General features: G+C 45.0%; 1 protein-coding gene across 1 annotated transcript in view; it reads right to left on the reverse strand.

The window, feature by feature from the left end:
- PHACTR1 (phosphatase and actin regulator 1) overlaps positions 1-10,733 on the reverse strand; it is a 272,533-nt gene that overhangs the window by 57,735 nt on the left and 204,065 nt on the right. The gene's annotated exons all lie outside the window — the stretch shown is intronic.

A 10,733-nucleotide genomic window follows, 5' to 3' on the forward strand; every position in this document is an offset into this window, starting at 1 on the left:
TCTACGCATCTACCCCCTGCCCCACCGACCGTGAGCATCGCTGATGGAGGCGGGTTATTAATTATCTTTATCCCCCAGCCCCGTTTTTGTGCATGCTTTTGGAACTGATGGAAAAGTCAGGCAAATATTTGAACTGAAGTCTCCTGGAATCAGAGTAGGATGCATTGTATCTATGATTTAATTCATAAAATAACGATCCCCGTGACCTTTAGAGTCTTGCCCTCGTAGGGAAAATATCCTTGTGGAAGGAGAATTAAGGTTTTGGAAACCGTGATCGAGAGAGTGTTTCCCTAAGAAAATAATCTGAGACGAGGCAAAGAGATCTAGGCAAGGAAGAATGTCATGGTACCCACGTGCCTTCCATCTTGGGACTACGTGAGCACAGAACATGTGTAAGAAAGAGTTAAGGTCATTATGTTTTCTAATTAAAAAAAATTTTTTTAAACATTTATTCATTTATGAGAGACAGGGTGTGAGCAGGGGAGGGGCAGAGAGAGAAGGAAACACAGAATCCGAAGCAGGCTCTAGGCTCTGTGCTGTCAGCACAGAGCCTGAAGCAGGGCTCAAACCCACGAACCGCGAGATCATGACCTGAGCTGAAGTCGGACGCTCAACCGACTGAGCCACCCAGCTCATTTCCCATTTTATACTCACGTTTTCCAATTTTATACTCACAGCCCATCAGGTCACTTCCATTAAGACTGTCCAGAGTTAGACTGTCTTGTAAGGTAAGGTAGTTGGGCTAGATGAAATCTAGGTGGTTTCTTCTTCTATGACATTCTATAATGAATTTAAATAAACACCAAAGGCCCTAAATTATTCTCCAGGGATGGGGAAAAAGAGGAGATTCTCTTTCCCCTTCACGTAGCTCCACATGTTGTAATTTTCTCAGCAAATGTCTTAGGGATGAACATGCAATGATATTTACGACACATCGGACAGCTGTGCCATTTTGACTATTTCCATTCTACGCATTAAATATAGCAGGGGCTCCACGGCTCAGGATGAAGGAGCAGGGAGCATCCTGCCAAACAGTGACAATAGCTAACACAAATGGTCCTTTAAGGGCCCTAGAAAAGTGCTTTGCAAATGTTCATCATCTCATTTAATTTGCACAAAACACTGCAAAGTTAGGAAGGGTACTGTTATGATCTTACGGACGAGGGCATTACGTTTCTCAGAAAACAAGTGATCACGTGGTTGTGATCACGGCAGGGACATAAACGTGGGTTTATGTCCTGAGCCTGTGCCCTCGGCATCACCCATGCCGTCTTGTCCCAGAGAACCCTTGATGCCGACGATTTTCTTGTACATGTACGTGCTGTGAAATGCAATCTGCACCCCAAATTCCAGAAAACACACTGGGAAACATAATTTTCCACCCATCAAAAAGCAAGGGTAAGAGATCCTCACAGAACCCAACTACTCTCTTGCTAGGAATTTTGCTTTGAAGAGCCCCAAGGCTATTATGGAACACAGACGCAGGTCTGAATTCTGGACTCAGGCAGCATAATAGTTTCAGGGTGAGCAGGTGTTCAGGCAGAAGAGGACGCAAGAGAGAGAATAACTGGGAGGCTGAATAATCCAGCCTTGGATAATGGAGTGCTGTCACTAGAAAGGGGGAATGCAGTGGGTGTCTTGTGGCCACATTAATGCCTATATCACTGAGGGTAGAAAGGCCTCACCATCATCTCGTCCCACTTCCCTGCCTTATTTTTCTTCAGTGCCCCCTCCCTGCATTAAGCACATTATATTTTCATCGGTCTCCTCCACTGAAACATAAGCCCACAAGGATGGGGACGCTGTTTTGCCTTCGTTGACCAAAAATGGTATCTTCCCTCAAGGAAAAAAAAAAAAATGAACCAACAGGAGAGTATAAAGAAAAATTTACCTCAAACGGGATGCCTACTGCTTTCAACACACTGGAAACAGAAAACTTCTAAAAGCTTGAGAGCAAAAGGGCAGTCCTACATCAGAAAAAGCATGCGTTTCCAACTCTCTGCTCCTTCGTCGTGTCCCCACGATACATCGCAGAAGTGAAAAGTTTTATTTGCTCACTCAGTCCTATCTCCAAGAAGAATAACACTGATCGAGTCTTTGGAAAATCCGACTCCCCCTTTCGACTCTTATTAAGCCAAGTAGGAAACACACAGATTGAGATTACAAAGGCATCCCTCAGATTTCCATCCACCTCCCCTCCGCCATTTTCCTATCATTTAAATAGTCACATGTTTCTAAGAAATCCTTGGACTTTGAAAATTAAGAGCCTGTCTTAATGGTAAGGGAGAAACAGCTTTTTTTTTTAATAATTCATAAAGAAATGCATGTCAAAACCTCTACAAGAATTCAGGGTCATGACCACAGTTGGCCTCTTGACAAGAAAGCTTCATAATCATCGCTTTACCTCCATCACGTGGTTAACGGGCAGAGGCACAGAAGGACACTGGGCCTCATCCATGCGTCGGGGGATTATCAAACACCTTTGATACTCTTTTAGGAAAACGGGGACAGGTTTTGAAATTAAAAACCGTCTATTTTAAATCCTAATCTTCCTTGAAAATACTTGGGGACCATTTTATCATCCCTTACTGAAGGAAAACGTGTAATAAGGAGAGACCGCTTTCTGGCATCGGATTTCAGACGCAACGCTTCGTTAAAGTTTTTAAGACGGAGTTAATCTCCTCGAACGACAGCGAAAATTGATTATCTACAAATGTAACACCGAAAGTGAAATGAGACTTCCCGAGGAAGAGCTTTTGAGTTCTGGTGCCCACGAGTTACAAAGAGAGTCTTCGGAGGGGAGAGAGAACGGTTTTCTTCCTGGAGACCAAAAACGTGTGAGAAATTAGGGTACAAGGTGCAGCGCCCGAGGCTGAAGAGTGACAGAAATAACCACTGAAATGCAAGAAAATCGTTAATCGGCTTCATTTTAGGGAAGCAGGCGCGCTTTGGGTGTTTGATCGTGGCCTTCTAAGATAAGAAACTCAACATCAGAGCTTTGTTTTTTGTGGGTTTTTTTTTTTTTTTTTTGGTGGGACTTTAGTCAGCAGGAAACTATGCCGTTCTATATATAGACTAGGGTCTGAGCCTTCCCGAGTGGAGAATGTGTTTGGAGCCTCTTTCTCCCCAGCAGTGGTGATGAATTTAATTTCATTCATTCACAACCCTTTCTCTGCCCTTTACGAGGACCAGGGACCCACATTTCTGAAATCCTGTCTGGGCTGGGTGTCAGAAAAGAAAACCCTAAGGCACACACAGTCTGACCCGCAGCCCACCCTTCCCAGCATCCTCCGGTCCTGATGGAGGAGCCAAACAGTGGTGGCTTTCTCACACGACTTTGTCCGCAGACACCAGCAGGAGTCTTGGGTCACGCTTGGCTGGATGCCAGGAGGGTAGGACGTGCAGTGAGGAGGCCTATGCTTGAGACCCCGCTGGGCCACTCACCAGGGTCTCACACACCAGGCTTGGTTCCTCATCAGCTGAATGGAGAAACCGGTTTGCTTTCTCAGAGGATAATGCTGGTGTGGTGAGCTTCCTATCGGTCAATGCTGGGGGTGGCGGTTTTAACTAGGGCTATACTTAAACCCTGGCCATTTTTCATCAACCAGTCATTATGGATATTGCCCATGAATTTATCAAAACACTTCCTTTAGCGTTTTTGTATTTTTTGCCTGAAAAATCTTCCCGGACAACGGTTTCTGAGAAGACCAAAGAATCAACAGTCATGCATCGGGCAAGAGCAGGGCTTCTGCTGACGCACACGTAGGAATTCAGGAGCAGATTCTCTTTTGAAAATACACTTCCCTTTTTTTATCCTCTTAAGACTTCAAAAGATGCCAATGGTTTGCTCGGTCTCATTAACCTTCCTTTTAAGCAGTCTGTTCCTCACCTCGCAGAGCAAGATCGGTCTTGCTCCCAATGACCTCACCTTGCACTGAAATCACGTCACGCCCCCCTTAGAATGAGAGTTAAATTATAAAACGCTGCCGACGTGCCACCACTTGAAGATAAATGTATGCTTCACAAAGATATGACCTAAAGTAAGAGGCTGACGATACCGGTGTTGAGGTCAGGGACAAATACGGTCATCAATACGAGGAGGAAAGTCCTTTCCCGGAAACGCATTTCTTTAAAAACGTACATTGTCTCATATGTGACGAACAAAACGCTGAACTTCTTCAAACCAGTGCTACTTTATAAGCAAATGACATTTAGGTGCTCAGTTTCGTCCTTGCCAGGGCACCAATGTACATCTGCTTACCATCACAGGACACTCTGATTTGTAGACGGAAGCGTTATTAACACAAGCCAATGCGGTAATTAGACTGTTATGGCTACAAAAAAAAACCCCTTGGAAATCATCCAGTTCAGGACCATGAATTATTCTTTAGAATTCCCTGTGACCCTGGAGGTCACATGAAAAAAAAGTACTTGTCACCATGGAATGGATTTATCCTAGGACTATGAATCAACTGTGCCCTTTGAAAGTTCTCTAATTCTGGAATAATGGGATTCGAAAGATCGAAGGAATCTTGGGGGTGGGGGCTACTGATTTCATTTGCTTCTGTCCAAAGTTGAAGTTATTTCTTTTTTTTTTTTTTAATATTCTTGACAGGTAGTAACTTAATCCCCAGCTAATATATAAATATAAAAATGGGGACATTATAAGCAAGCACACTAAACTAGTCATATACCTACACTTATCAATATTATTATTTTAAAGGAAAGGCCACAGATGTTATTGTGTGACTACCACAATGCTTGGCATGTGGTACTCAAGAAGCATTGCTGAGAGTTCAACATGGTTCTGGAAGCCTTTCGGCATCTGGTTGACCATCACTGGTCTGGACTTGCTCATACAGCCATATTCCCAGAAACATTCACATTAGAGCTAACAACCTACTTCAATCTATCTAACATGAGGTTATGGAGTGGGACAGGTCCTGAGCAGAGATCAGGAGAGAAGATGACCATCTACAAACCAAGGAGACAGAGGCCTCAGGAGAAACCAGCCCTGTGACACTTTGATCTTGGACTTCCAGCCTCCAGAGCTGCGAGCACAGAAACTCCTGTTGTTTAAGTGCCCTAGTCTGCGGTCCCTTGTGATGGCCGTCCTCGAAAACGAATTCAGTCATGATCTGATTTTTGAAAAAAAAAAATTTTAATGTTTATTTTTGAGAGAGAGAGAGAGAAAGACAGAGTGCGAGCGGGGGGTGGGCGGAGAGAGAGGGAGACACAGAATCCCAAGCAGGGCTCCAGGCTCCGAGCTGTCAGCACACGGCCCGATGTGGAGCTCGAACCCACAAACTGTGAGATTGTGACCTGAGCCGAAGTCGGACACTTAACCGACTGGGCCACCCAGGCCGCCCCATGTCATGATCTGATTTTTGTTGCACATTGTCTGTCTGACTGAAGGGGAAGGAATGGAAACAGGAGACCAGGAGGGAGGGACAGTGGAAGTTAGGCCACTGGGTAGCAGGAGCAGGTACAAAGTGGCTCTCAGTATAGACCTGATAGGATTTGCAGACCCATCAGACATGAAATACAAGATAAAGAAGGGCGTTAAGGGTGACGTCCAGATTTCTGGCCTGAGCAATTGGAAGTATGAATTTTCCTTTTCCTTAATTAAGCAGGAATCCTTTAAAGTGTATTCCCTTAAGGGGTGCCTGGGTGGCTCAGTCGGTTAAGCGTCTGACTTCAGCTCAAGTCATGATCTCTCGGTTCGTGGGTTCGAGCCCCACGTCAGGCTCTGTGCTGACAGCTCGGAGCCTGGAGCCTGGAGCCTGCTTCGGATTCTGTGTCTCCCCCTCTCTCTGCCCTTCCCCTGCTTGTGCTCTGTGTCCCTCTCTCTCAAAAATAAACATTACAAAAATTTTTTTAAAGTTTACTTATTTTGAGAGAGAGACTGCATGGGAAGGGTAGAAGAGAGGGAGGGATGGAGGGAGGGAGGGGGAGAGGGAGAGGGAGAGGGAGAGGGGGAGAGGGGGAGAGAGAGAGAGAGAGAGAGAGAGAGAGAGAGAGAGAGAGAGGCAGAGAATCCTAAACAGGCTCTGCACCATCAGTGTGGAGCCTGATGTGGGACTCGAACTCCCGAACTGTGAGGTCATGACCTGAGCTGAAATCAAGAGTTGGCCACCTAACCAACTAAGCCACCCAGGCACCCCTCCCATTGTCATTTTACTAATAGGGAAGCCAGAGGACAAGGAACCGATGAACTGAATTAAGATGAGAAAATTAGTGGCTGATTACGATTTTAGGTCTGAATTCCAGGATTTATGTCAACTAGATCACGGAGCGTACTGCAGATATTAAAAACTACATGATACCTGGAATGATAAAACATCACTTTCAAAAAAGATATGAATCATCAGGAAAGGAAACGAAGACCACGTGATTTCAGGAAACCAAGAAAAACAAAATCTCCAACAAGACTGGATCAAACCGATTTGCAATGTGCCTTTTAGGGGCCACTGAAGAGTGACTTTCCATGGAATCTGGTGTAACATTCACTACTGCCTCTTGGACACTTTCAGGGCGTGCCATGCAGCAAGACAACTGATTGGATGGACTAAGTCCCTCGTTCTCCATAAATAACGAGGTTGCTGGTGGTGTTATTTTCCCTGGTTTACGGATGAGGAATCAAAGGCAAAAAGAAAAGGTGTCAGGTTGAAATCCCAGCAGTTTACGATTTTGGATCCTAGATGCTTACCGTGATGCAGGGGCGGCCTCCAGCTTGGCCACACAGGCGAGGGCAGCCCCGTGACCTCGGATAAACACGGCCCTCTTCAAGTTTGCTTCAACTTAGTCTCTAGTTCCTTCCCTCCTCCTGTACCCCTCCCCCCCCCCCCCCCCCCCCCCCCCCCCCCCCCAGAACGGGTGAGCCAATGCTGTGAGCAACCAACCCCGTGCCACATTTTTGTGTCATTGAGCAAGTTCAGGTTAGAGTAACGAGTAAGAACAGATTTGGAACGGATTGAGAGTATTCTTGGGAGACCAGGAACAAGACGATAAAGGGTCTAGAAGCCATCTCAATAAATGATTATTATAATGAGTTAGGGATTATTCGTGCGGAGGAGAGAAGCCCTTCAAAAAGTCAGTGGTAGCTACCTTCAAAGCTTGGGAAGCTTTTCACAGGCAGGGAAAGAAAACTGAGGGGGTATAAGTTATGAGAAGTAAAGCTTTTGACCTAATGTAAGAAATAACTTTGTAATAATCGCACCTTCTTGACAATGGGGTGGGCTATCTTGGGACCTAGGGAGGTTCCTGTTCTCACGGGGAGTAGAGGACAGGTGGTCAGGAACACTGCAGTAGCCAGTGGGCTGGCTGCCTGGATGCTTTTTATGGTCCTTTTCAATGATAACATGACAATTTATTCAGATTTATGGCCCAAAGTCTGGCACGAATGCTGCTTAATTCTTCATTCAATTTTCGCATTACTTATAGTGTTCCGTCAGGATCGGGCCACAGGTCTGCACCAATGCCCTACACGTGACATCCTATGAGACCCCGGGGTCTTCGCAGGTGGCACGCACTTTGCATAAGTGCTCAGTAGCTCAGTAATGTCTCTTCCTTCTTTCAGTGTTTTTTGGGATCACTGGAAATTGGCAGGAGAAGGGCGAAATAACTCTTCCTTTCTGTGTTAAACTTGGTCAGAACAAGAATGAAATCATGTTGACAGGCAACCGGGAGAAGTTTTAGACAGTAAAAAAGAAGGGCAACATCACCAGAGAGAACGGTGGATCCCGCACTGAACTAAAAGGTGGCCTGTGACTTCAATGCTTCAGATCCTTCCAGGACTCCTGGATGCTGAGAAAAATCCCTCCATCTTTTAAAAAAAATTTATTACATTTATTTATTTATTTTGAGAGACAGAGAGCGCAAGTTGGGGAGGAACAGAGAGAGAGGGAGAGAAAGAGAATCCCAAGCAGGCTCCGCACTGATTAGCACAGAGCCCACTGAGGGGCTCAAACCCACGAACTGTGAGATCGTGACCTGAGCCAAAATCAAGAGTCGGATGCTCAACCAAACGAGCCACCCAGGTGCCTCCAAATCTCTCCACCTTTATTTGTTTCGGTGGTAGGCTTCTCTTTCTCTGGAGGGTGATCTTGTTAGAGTGATATATACATGAATTCCCTATGTCCTGGCTGGTCTATCAGAACAACCCTGTGTCTTGACCGAAGACAGGAAGGGAGTGAGACAGGAAGTAATAAGAGTCTGAGGGTAGCACGGAGCACAGGGGGCTGCCTTGGTCGTGCTGTTCCCTTTCCTATCCCCTGTGTCCATATTATATTGTGATATTATGGAACAGAACAAATCTGTTTTCTTTGATTCATTTCAGTAAAGAACCTGACCTGGTTTGGGTCCAAAAGACCTATCCACTGGTCTACACTCAACTGAAACGTTCTGCAAACATGCGCAGAAATGACTGAAGAACAGCGTGTCACTTGGTTAGTACTTTCCATGGAAACTCTTAAAATGGCATCCTTCGAGTAGAGACGTGTTGAGCAACTAACATGCTGTCCTGAGTTCCTGCGAGAATCTCTTTCAATTGATTCAAGTTCCTACAAGATACAAAGATTACTGGATATATAGTCGGCGTGGGGATCGGGAATTATGTTGAGTATTAGCCGTCTCCAGGAAAACAGCTGTCCTATTGCGGAAAGAGTTCTGGATTTGCATTAGGAAGACCCAGGCTGGGGGACGTGTCCCCTCGATTCACTACCTGGGATGGTGCTTTTCAAAACATCTGTGAGGAAGGACCAGTTCTGCTGGCCGGTTGGCTGGGATATTTCTATTTTCAATCTATCACAAAATGATGCTTTTGTAAAACATAATAGAAAATACATAAAAAATGAAACCCTTTCCTATTATCATACTCAACAGACATAAAATCATTGTCCAATCACTAGGAAAGTGTCTAAAAGCTTGTTCTCAGTTTCTGTACTTATAGGGTTGCAGATGGCCAACAAGCAATCTGTGGACCACTCTTCCGAGAAGCTGGCATTGGGGAGCTCACTTAGCCTGCCTTAGTTTCTCTACTAACCCAGCCTCCCTAGCTGATGTGAGGATTAAGATAATAGTCTATCAAAGGCGAAAAAGTGCCATCCAAATTTGAAATGACTACCTTCCTTATTAACAATAACAGTAGTTGGAAAGGATGGTAAGGGGCCAAAGCAATCTTTTTTCAGTGAGGGTGGATATTAATATACCATCAAGTCAGAATTCCCAGCAACGGCTACTTCCTCTGGAATCAATTAGAACCCAAACCCAGAATACATGGCTGAGAGTCTGGACACTAGATCAGAAAGCTCCTGACCAGGTTCATCTTGCCTCTGGCCCTCTGCTGGCCAGCGGGCCCTCCAGACTACAATTCTCCCATCTGTAGGACCCAGCTAACAGCTGTCACTGCTCTGGGACAGATACAGACGGTCCTGAACTCAGACACCTTCTGCACGGCGGAGTGCAACACTTTCTTCCTGTGATGCTAGGGAATTAGGTCAAGCAACATGCCTTGGAATCACACTGGGAAATCTGGCAGAAGTGGGGTGGTATTTGAACACACACACAGACACACACACTCTCTCTCTCTCTCTCTCTCACAGACACACACACACACACACACACACACACACAAATTCAGAACGAGTCCTTCAGATTCTCTTCGCAGATCTCCCAGCAAGGTAACTAGAGGAGGATTCTGGAGAAGGAGGGGGCTGCATCAGGTGTGGCTAAACATTAACGGCTCAGTAATCAGACTACAGCACCCCGCTTCCTTCGTCAGCAAAAACAAGGGCGTGCCTTTCTACCTCTCCTCGCCCCCTACTTCTCCGCTGCTGTCCTGCCGGCTCTCATCCTTTCTTATTTTATATTCAGATCATCTTTCCCCATCATAAAAATAATATACACAAAATAAAAAATTAGCAGTACAGAAATATATGAAATAGAAAAATAAAAGAATTTCTCTCCTTCCCCCCATCTGAGGGATAGCCACTGTTTTTTTTTTTTTTTAATTTCTTTAATGTTTATTTATTTTTTTTTAATTTTTTTTAACGTTTATTTATTTTTGAGACAGAGAGAGACAGAGCATGAACGGGGGAGGGGCAGAGAGAGAGGGAGGCACAGAACCGGAAGCGGGCTCCAGGCTCCGAGCCGTCAGCCCAGAGCCCGACGCGGGGCTCGAACTCACGGAACGTGAGATCGTGACCTGAGCTGAAGTCGGACGCTTCACCGACTGAGCCACCCAGGCGCCCCTAATGTTTATTTATTTTGAGAGTGAGAGAGAGAGAGAGAGAGAGAGAGAGCGAGCGAGCACGACTGGGGGAGGGACAGAGACAGAGAGGGAGGCACAGAATCCGAAACAGGCTCCAGGCTCTAAGCTGTCAGCACACAGTCTCACGTGGTGCTTGAACTCACGAACCTTGAGATCATGACCTGAGCAGAAGTCGGACGCTTAACCGACTGAGCCACCCAGGTGCCCTCCACTATTAATAACTGTATGTATATGTTTTCAAGAAATGTTGTTATAGAAGCATATGTGTTATATATAAAACACATATATGTTACTCTTTATATATATTTATGTACTTACATATACTCACATGTAAATACATATATCAATATATATTTAAAACTTACATTAAATATATATTTTATATAATATATAATTTATTACAAACATAAATGTTTAATATGTATTATATATCTACGTATTTATATATTTACACATATGCCAT

This window comes from Panthera uncia, assembly GCF_023721935.1.
Source record: "Panthera uncia isolate 11264 chromosome B2 unlocalized genomic scaffold, Puncia_PCG_1.0 HiC_scaffold_25, whole genome shotgun sequence".
NCBI lineage: Eukaryota > Metazoa > Chordata > Mammalia > Carnivora > Felidae > Panthera > Panthera uncia.